General features: G+C 38.7%; 1 protein-coding gene across 3 annotated transcripts in view; it reads right to left on the bottom strand.

The window, feature by feature from the left end:
- The window catches only part of erbin (erbb2 interacting protein), a 61,878-nt gene that overhangs the window by 43,086 nt on the left and 404 nt on the right, over window positions 1-18,388 (bottom strand). For all 3 annotated transcript variants that reach the window (XM_053339733.1, XM_053339731.1, XM_053339732.1), the window contains exon 2: window positions 6,058-6,135. The gene's annotated coding sequence lies outside the window, so the exon portion shown is untranslated. The remainder of the gene's footprint in view (window positions 1-6,057; window positions 6,136-18,388) is intronic.

Raw genomic sequence — 18,388 nt, 5'->3', positions numbered from 1 at the left:
AATCCCTTCTGCCAGTAAGTTCTTAATTAAATATAAGATCTAGTTAAATATGAGCCCCAGGATTCATTTCTGCTGAGAGGAGAACCGAACAATGACATTATCCCTTATTAACGACGTTGCAATAACTATAGAGGTTATAGAGGTAGAGTGTATTTCACAGTCTTCAGGTTCTTTATAATAATAAAAAAAGAGATTTGTAGAGTAAGCTTCGACGGTTGCTGGCTTGATGTGACATGAACATGGCTTCCTTACAATGTACACAGTTATTTTGGATATTTTTAAATCAAATCATCAAGCAGCACGGTAATATTTATAGATTAAACTGATCCAAGTTTATACTGCTCTAAGCAAATCCAACAAAAACCATGGAGGGAAAGCCCAGCACTAACTCTAACCGCCTGCACTGAGGATACGGCAGCTGCCAATAACGCCTCCTTACAACCTGTAAAAACAATGGAATGTCTTCCTAAAGCATTGTAGTACAACCAAGTAAACTGCAATGTGTAAACAACAGCCAGATGTTTTAACTGAATAACCACGATGACGGCGAGAGAAAAACGCTTGGTCTTCCATTTAGGTGATACTCTGCACGTCTACCTTTGAAATATTCCTGTTTGTGTGACCCTTGCATTCAAATGTCTGAATTTGGGTTGTTTTGTGGGAGGATGGGAAAGGCCCTTGAAAATTCTGCTAGCCTATACAAAAAAACATCAGGGCTGCAACTAAAGATCATTTTCATTATCGACTAATTTATCTATCATCAATCTCACAGAACCTGTTTAAACCTGACATAAACGTGTGTCTCGGGTGATACGATCACAAGTTGACGGGGTTAAATACAAGTGTAAATGACCAACGAGGCGCATTGTGATCTGATCGCTCAAACCACTTGCCGATGTGGTCTGGGACGCATTTAACCAGGTTTTGTAGTGTAAACGCTAATGTGTCCTGATGTGTCTCGGCAAGATGAACGTTTATGCCAGGCGTAACCAGGGTCTTAGTTTTTTGTATTTACATTAGTAAGACTAGTAAGTATCTACCTACCTACCTACTGTTTTCTCAATGAATCAATTAGTTCTTTGGTACATAAATTGTCACAATATGGGGAATAATGTCAATCATTGTTTCCAAAAGCCCAAGGTGTCTTTGTAGGCTTCACACGATCAGGATTTTTGGGGGCGATCACCGATCAGTGAGTTTAAATAAACCGATCACCGATCCCATCACGTCTTCTTTGTCCACGCTCCGTTTCTTACACTCGGCTCCTCCTTGTGTTCCCTATCCAGGTACATTTGTGGTGTTGAAACATTTTGCAGATGCTTCCCTACGAGGTTCTTTAGTGTTGCACAGATTACAAATAGCTTGTGTTTTATCTGTCTGCCCACAACACCCACATGTTTGTTTGAATCCGACAGCTCATGATTCAAGATTCAAAAAACTTTATGGTCCGTTACATCGTGGATCAGATTCAAACAAACATGTTGGTGGTATGGAACTTCTTCAGAGTAAATGAGACAGATAAAACACAAATCATCTGCAATCTATGCAACGGGAGCATCTGCAAAAAGTTTCAACATGATGACATTGATCGGATCAGCGAATTAAGACATTACAGCCGATCTCATAAATTGCATAAAATGCTAAATATCGACCGATCCGATATAGCCGATCATATTGCCTTACAGCCTACTTTGTACAGACCAACAGTTCACAAGCCAAATATATCTAATTTAACATAAGCTGGAATTAGAAATGTGGACATTTTCTCTAAAAAAAAAAAAAAAAAAGACACAAAACAATTAATTGATTATAAAATTATTTGGCGATTACGTTTCTGTTGATCGACTAATCATTGTAGCGCTACAAAACCTTACAGGAAGCTATTAATTCTAAGCTTACAGGCCAGCTATATTTTCTTACTGCACTACTGGTTCAGATTTTAATCTTTTTGATAATGTCTAACTTGGTATTTGCTTCAAATACCATTTTGCTGCGGCTCTGCATGTGACAACCACAAAAATAGCAGTACACATCAGATGTTCAGGGTCTGCTTCGCCTGGTATTTCACGCCGAGTCGAGAACCTCATCCATCCTCCGCCCAGATCGCCGCCACGTGCACTTCCAACATACACAGTTACCTTATTCAGTGTAACAGTTTATTTTGAACCGTGAAGTATGAGAAAAGGCGGACGATTGGTGTTTACGGTGAGCTGAGTACGCTGATATAGGAGCGTATACAGTGAAGTTCAAGTGACACAGACTAATGCTGCGTGTCTTGTTTTCAACTCACAAGGCTCAAGAAGACCTTGAGGGCTTATTTGCTCATGATCTAGGCTATTCACACAGATGGCAAAGAATGGGGAAAGGCAGGAGAATAGATAGTATATTACTAAGCCAGAGCAAAATGCAGTAACATGAAATCTACACAGCAACACAATGAAAGGAAACATCTTGTACTTGCATGATAATTAATTAGCTGAAAAAGTCATCTCAAATGTGTTAACTTGAATAATAAATGGACATTGTCTTCAACACTAAAACGGTGATATCCGATTATGTTTGAAAGATGAAGCTTCTCCAATAGTGAGATAAATACAAAATAAGATATCAAACACAGTCAAGCTTCTGTCTGTGTGTTTGTCCATGTGAGCAGGAAAAACAGAGGGAGCAAAAAATACGGTTTGCCAAGTTTCAATAACCAGGTCAGACACATTCAGGTCAGAGCCCCGCATCCATGCAGACAAATGCAGCATTTCTTTGTTTGCCAACTGGAAAGCATGGAAATGGATAGCATACTCCCTGTGCATCGTTAAAGTCATGAAGTCATCAAATGCTGTTTTAAAATTGGCATTAAAAATGGAAAGATGGGTCCAAAATATAGTTTTTCCCTTTCATCTCAAGCATCGTATCAGATCATGAATGGGCATTTCAACAAAGAGGTTAATGTCAATGCATTGGTTGTGTACCTGATTACCCAGAAAAACGTGAGGGTCTACTAATGGTAAAAAGTTCCCCAAGAGCCAAAAGCACAGCTGAAAATTGCATGCATGGAATAAGAAGTTAAATGTTCTTCTAAGATATTAGATAACGCCAATTAGGATGCTTAATTGAATCCGTCGATACGGTTTATCGTATTATTTCTCGTTAAGGAGGTATAACTCAGTAGAAAGTAGCCCACATGTGAAAAATCTGGCTCTAACATAACAAGCTAGAAACCCAAGTGTGAGGTGAGGTTCAGACGCAACAACAAAAAAAAAAAAAAACTCCCTGGAAACTAAAAGATATTATGATGAAATTTAAAACGCGGAGCAGCAATACTCCAGCCAAGCTGTGTTTAATGTCACTTCAGACACAAGGTGGGGAAATGCCCAAAATTTCTAGCGTATTTCAAATAAAATTCTTTCAGTAAATGAAAAAAGAAATAAAACGTCAAGGAAGGAGCTTGATGTTTTTGATGTTTTATGAAACTGAGTGTGGAGGAAAAGATTTAGAGCGGCGATTAAAAGGGATGTACTGTACGCCTCCGCCTCTTTGTCTGTAAACTGTGGTCATTCGTACTGGAAGAAATTAGAAGATGTGCCCCTGCTGCTGCTCAGTTGTTTAAAAGCTGCAAATAAGCCACAGCTAATGTGTTAATGATAGATGTGGTCTGTATAAGCTCTTAGATTGACAGTCATGTAGACATCATAGTGCTGAATGTGTGTTTACATACTGTAGCCCCATAATCATCATGTAGCAGTGCAGCAGTGGTTTGCTGCTGTGTGTAATTTGGTGTTGATTTATGAAAAAGGGAAAAGAGAAAAAGAAAATATAAATCTCTATTGTGGAGAGAAAAAAAAATGACAGTGAAAGCTACAGACAAGCATGTAGCCCTGGGTTTAGATCCGGGTATCAAATATAGATCGATGCAAAAGCCTGCAGCTGTGTAAAAGCTATGCAAATAGAGCGGCTTTGAGTTGGGAGCAAAAGCAAAAGTAGTCAAACGAGTAAATGTGGAAATGTGGCACTTCAGACAAAGCTAAAAAGTCCTTCAGCTTCAAGAGGCAAACCTGTTTTTGTCAGCAAAGCCAAAAAAACAAAGCAGCCTGGAGTAGGAGGGGCAGGGCCTGTCATTCAGTCTTGTTGTCTTCTCTGTTTGTGTCACAAGACATGTGCACCCACAGTATCCTGAGGACAAACTGACTCTATGGTTTACAGGGATCGTCTAGACATCCAGAAATGAGCTATCCCAGAGTCCCTGATTTGAAAACATGGGCTCGAATTGTCAAATTGAATAACCCAGTTATCCGAACACAATGAAATATAGTGTCAATACAGGCAACACTGACTGTGAAAGTGAACACAAAAAGTAAAAACCTTCACTAGGTGGATCATATTCAATATAAAACTATATTCCTGATTATCATATTCAAAGTTAAGCAGGAGTTTTCTGTTTGATAAAAAATAAACAGACTTTTTGCTCTTCTTTCCCTTCAGTTGTTGGAGAGAACATGACAGAAATATGAGCACCCTGAAGGGACTTTTTGGCAATTATGTGTCCTTTTCATCCAAAATGCAGGCCTTCAGGCAGCCTGTGACCGAGCATGTTTCCATGCACCTATTTGTCTAAGCAAATGTGCGACATGATCACAATCAACAAGCTCTCAGTCAGTTCCTGACTGTCTGTCTGTCACTTTCTTGTCTTGTGGTTAGTGGTCACAGTTTTAATTCCATTGAACTGTGAAGCCAGTGCAGGAAGTACTTTGCAGGGACCATTTGTACCCATACAAAGTAGAATATTAACACCTCAAAGTAAACAAAGGTCTTAATTGACAGGCGGCCAAAATAATATGACTAGTGCAGTGCCTGTTTAAAATGGGCCTATTCTGAATGGGCTTGTCCTTAAATGCAAAGAAGCATCAGTACAGTTGTTGTAAGATGTGAATGAGTTTACACACCAACAACATAAAGACTTACTTTATATAGTACACAATAGGCCAAGTACTTCAATACTTAATACACGTTATTTTTCTAACTGGTTTTCAGCTGCCTGTGGGAAGTGTTTCCTTGGTTTTACATGTGTAACTACAATCATTGTAAATTAGCCTGTGAGTGCCTCCAAAATGTGGGTGATCTATGCTCAAACATGCACTTGAACGCCTCCTGTGTAGTCACTAAACGTGATGCTAATGCTACGCTTTCTGTCTTGATGCGAGGTCAGAGCATCTGTTCTCCATTAGAAGCTCTGTTCTCTACTTTTCTCCCTTTAGAGCAGTGTTTGACTTTTTTCTGACTCGTGTCATGCTTCGTCTCGTCATCTCTTAATACATATTTATTAAACTTTTGTGTGTCCAAACTGCACCAAATTCGACACGACACTCCCCTTTCCCCCCCCAACAACGGACCTCCGCTAAGTGTAGAGTTGGGTGAAGGGTGAAGGACAACCAGAATGAGATATAGAGTCCAGATATTAGCCACATATGATATGTTTATCTTCACTACAGCTGTCATATTAAATAATCATCACAAATGTAAGAAGACCACATCCTCCTCTGAATTGTGTAACGGTCAGACAATATTTGTTAAGTAGGCCGAACAACATGTAGGGGGTGGCTATTTTCTGACTTTTTAAAAAGGTGAAATAGGATGCGGACTACACACACAGAGCTAGTTTGGCAGGTGTATCATGTCTCACGGCCTCCAGGAGAACAGGGTGGGGCGCTCCTGTTGTTTCTTGTCAGTGTTGGACTAATGTTTGAGAAGAAAAAAAAAAAAAAAGAACATCACTTCCGTGAGAGCGAAGCTGTTCATGCACACATGAATGCTTTATCGAGAGACAGATATAAAAGATCTAAAATCCAAAAAACAAACCTCACATCAGATTCAAACTATAGCTGATCTCTGATGTATTTGATGTATAACCCGGCTGCTGAATACAAGCCGTTTAATTTCACAACATAACACCAGAGAACCCGAGACTGCGTGACCTGCAGGGCAGATTTACTGGAGGTAATAAAAGAAAGAACTCAAATTCTAGCAATAAGACGTTACGAGAAATGAAGGGGCTGCCTCACATACCTTGTCATTTAGGACTCAAGCGCCTGGATCCCAGTGGATGGCAGGTGATAGATCCAACAGCAACAATCTAATGCTTATCTAATGAAAAACAGAGACACAAAAAAGACAACACACTGTAAGCACACACACAAATACACACACACATAAGGCATAAAGCAAACAGCAACAAATACCAAACAGTTCGCCATCAGCTTCAGGGCCTCACAGTTTGAAAAAGTACAAATTCCTCATGCGCCGTGACTGTGGGATGATCTTGTAATAACTTATTAAAGTTAATAACCGAAGAATTTGAAAGCTGACGACTTGCGTTATCCTTACAATCCATTCGCGGCGGTGTTAGCACATCGCTCGTGGTAATGATATCAGAGTATGTTGCAACTGTTTATCATAATATCTGAAACTAAATAGGAAGAAATAGTAGTCCTCCATCTTTTTTTTTTTTTTTTTTTACAAAACTGATGATCAAACTAACTCGCTAACTGCATTATGAGTCACATTTATTTCCCCTGATAACAAAGATTTGGCATAAATGTAATTTTTTATATTACTGCTGAAGTGAAGTGGCACAAGAATGAAGAGGGAATGTGATATTAACTGCTGTGTAATAAAGGATGTACTGCAATACACCGTCTCCTTAATCATTGATCTAATCCCCTGAGATAGGTGACGGAAAAACGGTTAAAATCCAAACTGAATAAAGGGATTAGATTAAGATTGTGTAAAAAGTACACGCTCCCATCATCCATGTTCATTAGTCCTCAAATTTAGGTCAGAGGGACCTCTTTCTTTCTTTCCCTCTCTCTCTCTCTCTCTCTCTCTCTCATCACGTTAAGTTATGCTTGTCAGCGAATATTTCAGTTAACTACATAAAGAGGTTGAAAGGATGTTGGAAATTAATAAGTTTAAGGATGTACTAAAATAGCAGCTCCGTGCCAAGTTGGTCCCGCCTGAGGACACTGCAGTGAGTGCGGATAGCGACACATTATCCACTCATTCTCACCCCAAGAAATTCATTTTTATACTTGGAGCTTTATGCCTTCGACGTCTTAACGCTTTATTGTTGTAAATTAACAATTGTGTGAGATTGAAAACAGAGCCAATTGTTAATGTTACCTGAAACTGTAGCTAATACCTGCTTTTTTAAAAATGTTATCCAACTTCTCTTAAAAAAACAACAACGACAACAACAACACCAACAACAACCTGACAAGAGACTCGGCCTTGAAATGCGACATAATCTGGGTGCTCAGGTCAGAGCACAGCACACAGCGGTATTGTCTGTGCATGTCTGGAAAAGCATTAGCCCTGCCAGCTGATCTGAGATGAACTGAGCCAGCTAAAAAAGATAGGATCATCCCTCTCTCTCTCTCCGCTATACCCGTTGAGCACAATAGCGCATTATAGTGCAAGGGAAAGTAGAAGAGAGAGGGGAGGGAGGGAGGGAGGGAGGGGAGAGAAAAGAAGCCAAGACAAGAGAGGAGGAGGAAGACAAGAGAAAGACAAGGAGACATTTTTTGACTTAATTCACAGGGTCTCCCAATCAGCTGCGAACACATTGGACTGTACTGACACTCATTAGTTTCTGCTCCACTTCCTCCTCTGGGTGCCTTTATCCCCCCCCCCCCCCCCCCGCCTCCTCCTCCCACCTCCCCCCACACCTCCCTCCCTCCTCCTGTCTCATCTATTTGGGATACTGAATCTTGCCAAACAAAAACTTCCCTCTGTCACACACTGGAAGCAAAAGAAAGGAGGAAGCATTGATTTTCAAATTGGGTAGAGACAGAGAGAGAGAAAGCGAATGAGCGAGAGAGCGAGGGTGAGGGTGGGGGGGGGGGGGGGGGGGTATTTGGCTTTGGCTTAGGGGGGAGGGAACTTGCACATCTAGATCATCGCGCAGCCACTTGCTTTTCATTTTCCCCCCCGTCAACACTGCTGTTAATGTATGAAACCAAAAGTGCCGATGTGGCGGAAGTCGTCGTCGTCTTTGTTTACACTCGCTGTATCAACCAGGAAGTAGCAGCAGCACAATAAAAGATTTAAAGCTTGCGTGCTTAAAAATATACCATTTCATCTTTAAAAAACACACTATAATCTGATAATGCATCCGGCAATCTGAAGGGGTGGGGGGGGGGTGAACATTTCCAAAAAAGAAGAAGGGTTAGTCACATCTTTTAATTTAAGAGCTAATCAGCATGCTTGTGACCGGTAGCTGCTGTGTTTACTGAAAACTGATGTCTTCTTGTTCTACTTTAAACATGCTAATTTCAATTAAAGCTCATATTCTGAATCATAAGGAGTCTCTACACCAATTCATATTCATCAATTCTCTATTGTTGAGTAATTTTATGGGGAAAAAAGACATTCATAATCACTATTTTAATCATGTATATCATTTGCATATATAGGAAATGTGTATCATCTGCACACAAATGTAATTAAATGAATCATTACATTTCTATTTTTGCATGCAGTGGGTCACATTTAGAGCCAGCACTTAGAAGAAATGTGCATTAGGTCTTTCTATAGCTTTCAAATGTGACAAATGTGTCATATCTGGTGTTCCTTAATGCTCAAAAAGGCTATAAAGAAGTCCTCTAGATACATTCAGTCACTTCATAAGTCTAATAATAATAGAATGATATTGAATCAAACTTCTTCAAACTCAGGAAGTCCGAGATCAGACAAATGGAGCAAACTAAGAGAGATACTGCTTGGTTTGTTTTGTTCGCTATGGTAATAATGTCATTATTTTTGATTACTGGGCTAATTGAGTATTAGCAATACCAGTTCCTCTGTTCCTTGTCCTTGGCTACAGTCTGTTCTTTTTGCTCTGCTTAACACACTCGGGGCAGAGCGCTGTAAAAACTAAAATCAAATTTGGCTGCTTTTCAGGCCGGTGTCAAACACGGAACTGTGAGCAAACACAAAGACGTTTTTTTTTTTTTGGAAGGTGTGTTTATTTAATGACGTCGAGGTGGGAACGGATACACGGCTTCTTGTAGGCTCCTTTAAGATGACTGGTAAACAGACGTAAACACGGAGCAGCTATTAAAAAAAAAAAAAAAAAGGCGAGTGGTCACGTGACATCACAGGCGGGTAACGGTGTATTAAGGTCAGTGAACATGGCGCTGACCGGTTTGTGCTTGTGCGGCCCAGATTGAAACCTGAAACATGGCGCTTCTTTATATGCCCAAACCTGTCATTTTACCTGTGCACACAAAGCTGATTTTAATATGAACTATACTCCCAGACAGTCTAAGTAGAAGGGGAGCTGTTTAAACTTTGCACTGTTATTCAGGTGGTGAATGTTTTCCCTACTAATTCTTCTGATTGACAGCTCTGAAAAGAAAAGCTCTACTCCACCCAAAACATCCACAGGTAACACTCAGACTCCGTTTTAAATCATTGTGTGTCGTGACTATTTTCATCCTCGGTTAATTGACACCATTTGTTTGCGGCCACGATGATATTCAGATATTTCATTTTCTGCAAATCGTTACAGTATCCATTTTTTCTTATCATCATCATCACAATAGTTGCCTATTCATTTACTGTCAATCAATAACTCACAACAACAAGCAACAACATCAACAATAATAATATAATCCCTGTGCATGAAGCATTAATATAACAGTTTGGGTCATTTTTGGATTAGCATTTCAAATGTTTGGTGTATAAAATGCCAAAAAAACAACTGTTATGTTACTGTGATGTCTTTAAATGTCTCATTTTTCCCCCAAAAAAACAGCCCAACACCCAAAAATATTCAGTTTACGATCATAGAAGACCAAAAACACAAATTATTTTCACATTTGAGGAGCGTGTACAAGATACTTTAGATCATACCAATCCATTTATAGATTAATAGACTTATCTTTTTACCTCTACTAGTTTCTATTGGAGCAGATTTGTCTATAAGCCAAGAATGGAGAGAGACAGTCTGAATTGAGCTCCAGCCATGAGCTCCATATGGAAATGGAGGTGATGTATGTATTTATTTGCATATAGAGCAGAGAAGAATATCTGATAAGTTATCACTAGACATGTGTGTGAGTTGCATACTGAAACCATGTTTGAGCTGCAATCATCATTGAGCCAATCTAGGCTAATCTGCATACAGGGTGTTGGGTCTGAACAAGGCCTGAGACTGTTCTCCTCATCACTCATCGCTCCCAGGCCATTGTGCTCTGTCTTACAGAACAAACGCAGCATATTGGAGCCATCTTTGTCTGATCCATCTTCACAAAAAACCTAATGCTGGCAACCTGTCCCCACCACACAGCTCATCAGCCTGGGATTTTTATTCCAATCCGGCAGATATGAACGCACTGAAGTGAAAGGCAAAAAAAAAAGAAAAAAAAAAAAGGATCCAGATCTATATGAAAGCATACTGGATAACATCAGCCAGCGTATTGATCTTCTAAGAGAATTTGGTAGTTACAGTGACAAAGGTAAAATGATTAGGCAGAGAAAAAAAAAAAAAAAAAGGGATGCCGAATTTAAGCAAACAACAATCTAAGTGGAAAAGAGAGATTTGAGAGGATTACTTTGAGACTAATTACAGATTGTGCAAATGCATAATTAAACCGTTTAATGGTACAGTGGCCATTTAAATGTATTAATATTACTGAGTGTATTAAAAAAAAGAGCTTTTGGCCACATGGTTATTAGAGACTGAACTGACAATATGAATTAAAACAGGCTGAACTGAGCCTAATCACTCTACTGAACACAGTGTTTTAACAATTATCCATTTATTTTATTATTTTAAGATATAAATGGGTCAGTGACAAATAAGGGTTGGCAAGATGAGCAATTCTAAAATATCTTTAAAAAAATAGTTTAAAAGCAATTTGGATTTTTGTTGGTTCTATGTCATTTGAAACGACATTTGCATCATTTTAACTGAAAGCTGCTGAAAATGTCAAATGGTGTAACCACAAAAGAATGATAAATATTAAATATTTTATCCACCTACAGTGTATTTAAGAGTACTTAATTTAAAAACATGAAATGAAAAGAAACTTTTTTGGAGTATTTCTACATTTAAATTTGAATATATATCCTAAAAACAACCTTTTTTTCTAAATAAGTTGCAACAAAAGATGTAAAAGGGTTGCAAAAGTAAATTATATATATTCCACATTTTAGTTCACACTTAACGTAAATCAGATTTTTATTAAAACTGTACTGGTTACACCAATTGACGCTGACCCCATGCAAGAATGTTTTGATTGTTGCTATTAATAATCTAAATATCTCTGGCATAATCTAAAGCTACAACCCTTTTTTCCACAGAGCCGGGATACCTGCAATCGTACCACCATTCCAGGAAATGACCGCGATGACCCAGGACATTGTTCTTTCCTCCAGCGTAAATTTTGCATGTCTTGTTTAGGAGTTCTCTCTCAGTCACTTGACTCATTGCAACCCAACGCGAGTAACGCCAAGTAAGGGCTAAGGCCGCTTATCGTGTGTAGACAATGCTCAGCCCAGCCTACTGCACATAAAATCAGTATAAAGGCAGCTTAAAGCAGGAGATACAAAAGCTTATCTGTTAGCCCGTGTTACAACAGACCATTTCTTGCAGGGTGCAGTGCTAAGAACTTTTCTTTCCTCTTCCCATTTGGTAATTAAACCCCTTTCAAAATCCTTTCCACCCATTACATAAGATCTTCTGCAGAAATTTATTTATTTATTTAAGCCAGAATTTATTTCTCAATCTTTCTGTGTATTCTGCAGAGGAGAAGGGGGGGGGGGGGGTGTGGGGAGGGGGGGTTGTGGCAGGGAGATTGGTTGGAGCCGTTTCTCACTGTACTCCTGTGTGGCTTCTTGTTTTATAGCCAGTCAGTGTATATATACGCACCCAACTGAAGGAGGATTTGGCTTTATGAACATATCTAGCTAGATAGACAGCAAGACTGAACGAGCCAGAGACAGCTGTTCCTCCTAACTGGGTCACACAAAGCAGAGAAATCATTAGGGAGAAGCTGAATCCACAGTTGTATGTTTAAAAAAGAAAAAAAAAAAAAACCCTGACAAACCAAACATGTCAAAACGTGATGCAAATTTACACTTCTCTGCAAACATGGAGACTCACAAATCTTGATATCGACCCATCCATCTCCTGTATGAGAGGCTTAATAGGCTATCAATTCAGTATTGATATCTACAGCCCATTAATGTATGTAACCTACTATTTGTTAAGCCGGCTTCAATAGCAAGTGGGCAACAGACCAAGACAAAAAAAAAAAAAAAAAAAAAAAATCTATAAACACAGGCTGTATCTGACTGATTTATCATCATGAAAAACAAACTGAGGCCTAAAATATTCCCACGGACCTTCCTCAGACTGTAAATCAAAATCTCCTGCTGCAAGTGTGGTGACAAATGTAAATCAATTTTAAAAAATCAAAGAGAGTAAAACCTTTGGTCTTTAATGGGAGTATCGTAAAAAAATTGTGAAATATAACACGAAAGCTTGAGTCAGTCGTCAGTCTCGGTCGGTTGTGGTGTAAGCAAAGGTGTGTCAAGTGTGTTTTCATGCAGCCTGAGTTAAGGTCAGTGGGACTGAAGCGTTGCTATAAATTATAAATATCAGCTCAGGACATCCCTTGTCTGAATATAGCCTGCTCCAGTTCAGGTTAGCGGTGCAGCCTCTGTTACCATGGTGATCTGCTCCAGTGAAGACACTAAAAACTGCTGGTTTAGCATTAGCATGATGAATCTTGAGTCACACGCTCATCAATAAAATATTTTATAAAAAAGTCGTAATTCTTGTTTTTACTCGATGCTACCATGGCGACAACCATTAATGGTCTTTCTCAGGTGGCTGACTAATCCCACGATGTTGCTTTTCGTCACCTGACTAGTAGTGACTGTCTGCGGGCAAATTCTCCAGTGTTTTGGTATGAGGCGTTGGCACCGTGCTCGCATGCTTTCACCTGCTTAAAAAAAAAAAGATGAGGAAGGACAAGCACTTCTTAGCAGCTGTAACACTTTGTCCTATCACTGGCCTCTGCAGGGATCTAGAGGATCAAAAGGAAAGCCACGGGAAGGCTCAAAGGCTCATAGGAGAAGATTACACACACAAACTGCTACCTAAACCAGTTAGAGCACATGCATTAACGCAGCATTTTGCTAATAGTTTAAACAAAAGATGTCGCCGCAGTTCAAACATTGAAACTGTGTTAAAAAAAAAAAAAAAATGGAGTGGGGCGATGTCATGAGATGCTAAAAAAACGAGTTTAGGAAGTAAATAACAACTTCTAGGTTAGATATATTGGTCTAAATGGTGCTTCCTTTAAAAAAAAAAAAAAAAAAGCTTGAGTCTAATAATACCATGGTCCATTTTTCTATAATTGTTTCCATCAGAGCACACATGTCCTAAATTTCTACGATGACGCACTGCTTTCCCAGAAGGTGAGGTTATATTTGTGGTTGTGTATTAATAAAACAAAAAACACACAAATGCATTAATTAACTGCAGTATTAAACCAGGAATATAATGTAATATCATTTTTACTAGCAATGAGGGAGCTTTGGGACTCTTTACTGTCCCCATCTGTTGTAAGGATTATTATTAGCACAGAAAGCTTTATGATGCTCGCCAATTTACTAAAAATAGGGCTGAAACTAGTGATGTGATGGTGAAAACGGTAAAAAACTGTCCACAGCCTATAAAACATTTAGCTCACTGTCAGTCAGAGGAATCAGAAAATATTCACATATGAGAAACTGGAACCAGGGAATAAGGAAATGTTCCTATTTTAAAAAATGACTCATAACAATGAATTGATTTGCAGGTAGGTGATTCATTTCATTTAATTGTTGGCAAGTAGCCGATTCATTGACTAATAGTTTGTGGTTCTAATTGAAACTTGGCAAAAGATCACATGCAACATCTCTGCGTATACCTGCTACAACAAAGACATGGCTACTGTACTCTTACACCTAAAAACAAAAGAAAAGTCTGCACTGTTTTTTCTGTTTCCTGCTGTATTCATCTTCTGGATATGCATGCCACCATAAACTTTACTGATACAACTAAAAACAGCTGATGAAACACTATGAAGGACATTTAAACTGACAACGGTCCAGATAGTTACTCACCTTCAAGCAGAAATATAGTAGTATTTTTTTTTTTATATCTGCAGTGACTCATTTCCTGCTGTGACAAAACGTTATCACATGTTCACTATGGTAACGCTCCATCACCTGCGACTCATCAACAACAAAGTCATGTGACTACGTTAGTCATTAACCCAACATTAACCCAACACCTACTACCTCTTTATTGACATATTTGTGTAGCATATTAGCAGATTTCTTCTTTCCTGGTTAGTGCAGGTGTAAATGAGTCACATCTAAAACACTTGGTCTGGTGACTAATATATGGCCACATTCCCCGTTCCCACTCAAATGAGTTGAGCTTCTTGTTGCTATAGTTAAATGTTGGAGCGTCACTGTGCAGAATGATTTAGAGTTTTGATACTAGAAAGTTGTGTTCATGTTCATCTGCTGAAATTGAAGACTATATCTGTGTTAATTAAAAGAGGCAGGACTGCTAGCATGATTTGAGGACATCACAACTAGCTTGGAAGCCAATCATGGTCCAATACTCAACTTGTAGTGTTGAAGCCTCCACTGCACAACCACTGCTAATGGACTTTACAGTGAAGTAGGAGACATCTTTTATCCAGCAGTTAAACTTCTAAAATGAAAATTATGTGCATATTTATATAGCTTATGGATTTATAATGAGGGAGAAGGAGAAGCTGTCTTTCTAAAGATTTTATCAATCATTATGTCTCATGTTTATTTTATTGATATGGACCTGCAGATGTTTCCAAAATAAAGTTTCCTTCTATCAAGATAATTGAACTTTTGTGTGAAAATGATTATTCAAAGCAGAGTGTTTTATATCTTAAAACATGTCTAGAAGGGATCTTTAAGCTTTTAAAAATAGGTTTCCTGATCTTGTATTAAGTGGCATTAGAGGAAAAACACCAACAGTCATGGTGACACTCATGAAAGAGATGTGCTAAGAGCATTATGTTAAAAAGAGTATCAGCACCAATAGTGGGCATTAACAAAAAGATGAACCCATAACACATTGTTAACCCTCCTGTTGTCCTCCCGGGTCAAAATTAGCCCAGTTTGGTTTGACTGTTATAAAGAATAAAGGTATAAATGATCAGCCAATTCTGTGCCGCCTTTAGCCAACTTCATTTCAACTTATCGCAGGTTATGAGCCGCCTTTATTGAAAATTATGATCAATAGTAGGGCTGGGAAATTAATCGAAACCGACATTTAGAAACTCTAATCGACTTAATCTTGCTCATGTCAATTAATCGTGGTGTTCACTGTTGCCATGACAGCAAAGGTGCCATATCTTTAAGGAATTTGTAAAAACTCGTCTCCAGTGATGATTTTAACCCAAACCATGATCTTTACATAGTTCTAATCAAGTAAACTAGACATTAACCACAGTGTCACACCTTAAAACATCTTTATTTTCACTCCCTAAAGATCCTCATGTGTGAGGGCAGCAGAGTAAAATACTAAACTAAAGAAACTGTGAAAATACATCATTGTTCATCGAGGGTGGAGATAATCGTTCATTAATCGTAAATCGAGGTTAAAAGTTCAATTAATCGTGATTTTGATTATTGCCATAATCGGCCAGCCCTAATCAATAGGACTCATTTAAAAGACAATATATCTCATTTTTGAGTTAACGTCTATCATCCTCAAGGGTAAAATTAACCAGCGGATTTTGAACCTCTTTTAATCAAACAGCTCTTTACTTCTCAACTGCTATCCCACTGGTTTAAAAAGTGCAGGATGATCGCTTGCAGCATCCCATTTCAAACAGGAATTACGTCTCCTGAAGGAAGTAAAGATTACCCGTTTCGCTGGGATTTTCGAGGAACTGTAATCAAAAAAAAAAAGGGAAAAAAAGCTGTTTAGAACTGCTGAACAAAACAAAAAAAGAAAAAAAAGGAGGTTTTAACCTGAGTGACCTGAAGCTAATCCTTCGAGAGTCTTATTTGTCCAAACCCGAAAGTACGATAAAGAGATATCGAAAAAATTCACAATGGATGCATTATGGACTTTACCATTATGCAGTCAAGAGTTGCATTCTTTTGGGGGGGGAGAAATGATGAAGATAAGGACACATGGCTTGGCTGCTTTCATTCTGTCTCAGCGGCACAACAAAACTATTGGGCAAGTATATCTCTAGACTGTACTTTGGCACTAGTGTGAGAAAAGAGCAGCACAGTAAAAGGCCTTTGTTGGAGTGAAGCTTATCTTCCATTCTAGATAAGGTCTGTTGTAAATGATCATACAAGGAACTGACTGAATGAAATATTCACCAACAAAGCCATTCAACACCTCCGTGAGGGGGGGGGGGAATAAGTGTTTTATACATCAGATAAAGGTCAACTATGTTTATCAGTCTAGCATTTCATATTTATTTAGATTAGTGATTAAAAATTGGAGGTGGGAAGACGTAGAGCTACAACGATTGGTTGATTAATTGATTAGTTGACGGAGAGAAAAGTCGTTGGCGACAATTTTGTTGACTACTGAGTAAACGTCTCGGCCATTTTTCAAATTCAACTTATTTGGTTTAAGCTTCCCAAATGTGAAGATTTGCTCTTTTTCTTTTTCGCATATGGCAGAAAATTGAAAATCTGAAAGTTTTGGACATCAGCATGGACTCCGGAGAGATTGTGAATGCTATTTTTTTTCCACATTTGATTGATGCAAAGATCAGCTGATTACTCTATAATGAAAGTTGCAGCCCTAGAAAAAGGAGGCCTAAAAGAATAATAGAACATTAATTTATATTCACACTGCCCCCCCCCCTCCAAACTCTGGAGAAACTGCAAGGTCAAATTATGCATTTAATCATCCAGTGTTACCATGAACACCTGGATAATAATCTACAAACAGCTGGTTAGCCGTTCTTATATTATGGGGCCAATAACAAATGATAAGTGCCATCTGATATGTCCAAGTGATTGTTTTTAATTACAGCATGGAGGGAAAGGTCTTTGAAGGCTAATCAGACACTTTATCTGTTTTACTACATAACAACAGCGGTCATCTGACTTAAAAAAAAAAAAAGGTTTACGTGTAACTTAAAAAAGACAGCTGAATCCTTCTCTAGCAGTCTGCTGGAAAACATCTACCCCGTTGATATGTGTAAAGTGGTTTATATATGCCATATTAACATAGCATGTGTTCCTTCTTTGGCAGTATAAAGCAGCCCATTCTGTCACTTTCAAGGGGTTAATTCAGCTGGGTCAAGTTTGCATTTTCATGACCAGCCTCTTTGCTGACATCAGGCAATTTACACAGATGCATAAATATGTCAACCCTCACACTTACATATACAAGCAGTAATTTGTAGTTTTAGTTACTGGCTTGCATGCATAATGTCACGCTTTCATTGCTGCATTTTAAACCCACAAAAAGCACAGACGGATGTAATGTCAGGTAGCTTAAAAAACACAAGGTTGCTGCGGCTTTTTGAAAAAGGGGGAGGGTGTGTGTGTCGGGGGGGGGGGGGTCTGCTTTTTGATAATATTGTCTCCACAAGGCGACGAGCAGAGCAGCAGCAAAACAACACCTTTATAAAAAAAAAAAAAAAAAAAAAAACAAGGTAGAAGAAAAACATCAAACCTTAAAGACTTGCTCAACGTCTGTCTCAATCTTAACAGGATTAAATTACATTGGAGTTAAGTGGGGGGGGATCTTAATCTGATTAGTGAAGCTGTGAGAAAATGAAAAACACCAAAATATATATGTGTGGAGAGAGTAAAGGACACACTGAATAATCCCTCATCCGTCGAAGAGCTGAAGGTGCCCCGCAAACAAAAGATGTGTCTACTGCTACTGCTGCTGCTGTTTTCCTTAAATGAGTATAACATAGAGAAAAGCTGTGTGGTTTTTATTTTTTTAAAGAGCACCGCATTGCATTTAAAACGGGGGATTTTCTTGCTATTTCTGGAGAGCATAATACAGCTGTTAAAACACACACAGACAGCTGCTTGAAAATCCTCATTTTAATAGCGTCCAAAACCTACAAAACACTACCAACCTACTGCTATACTTATACCACAAAAAAAGAGGCGGGAATAATGTGATTTAATTGTTAAAACTGGTTACCAATGGAGATAAATTGTGTTTAAAGTCCAGATACATTCGTACTGGGACATCAGCGCAGCAGCTACTGCAGCTAGCCACCAATGCTAACATGTTGTATAGGGGCCCCACACACACAGATAAGCAGAGAGTCATTTACGCAAAAACAAAGAC

Source organism: Scomber japonicus, chromosome 19, assembly GCF_027409825.1.
Source record: "Scomber japonicus isolate fScoJap1 chromosome 19, fScoJap1.pri, whole genome shotgun sequence".
NCBI lineage: Eukaryota > Metazoa > Chordata > Actinopteri > Scombriformes > Scombridae > Scomber > Scomber japonicus.
Note: the sequence above shows the minus strand (reverse complement) of the source record. Positions and strands in the feature narration are given on the sequence as shown.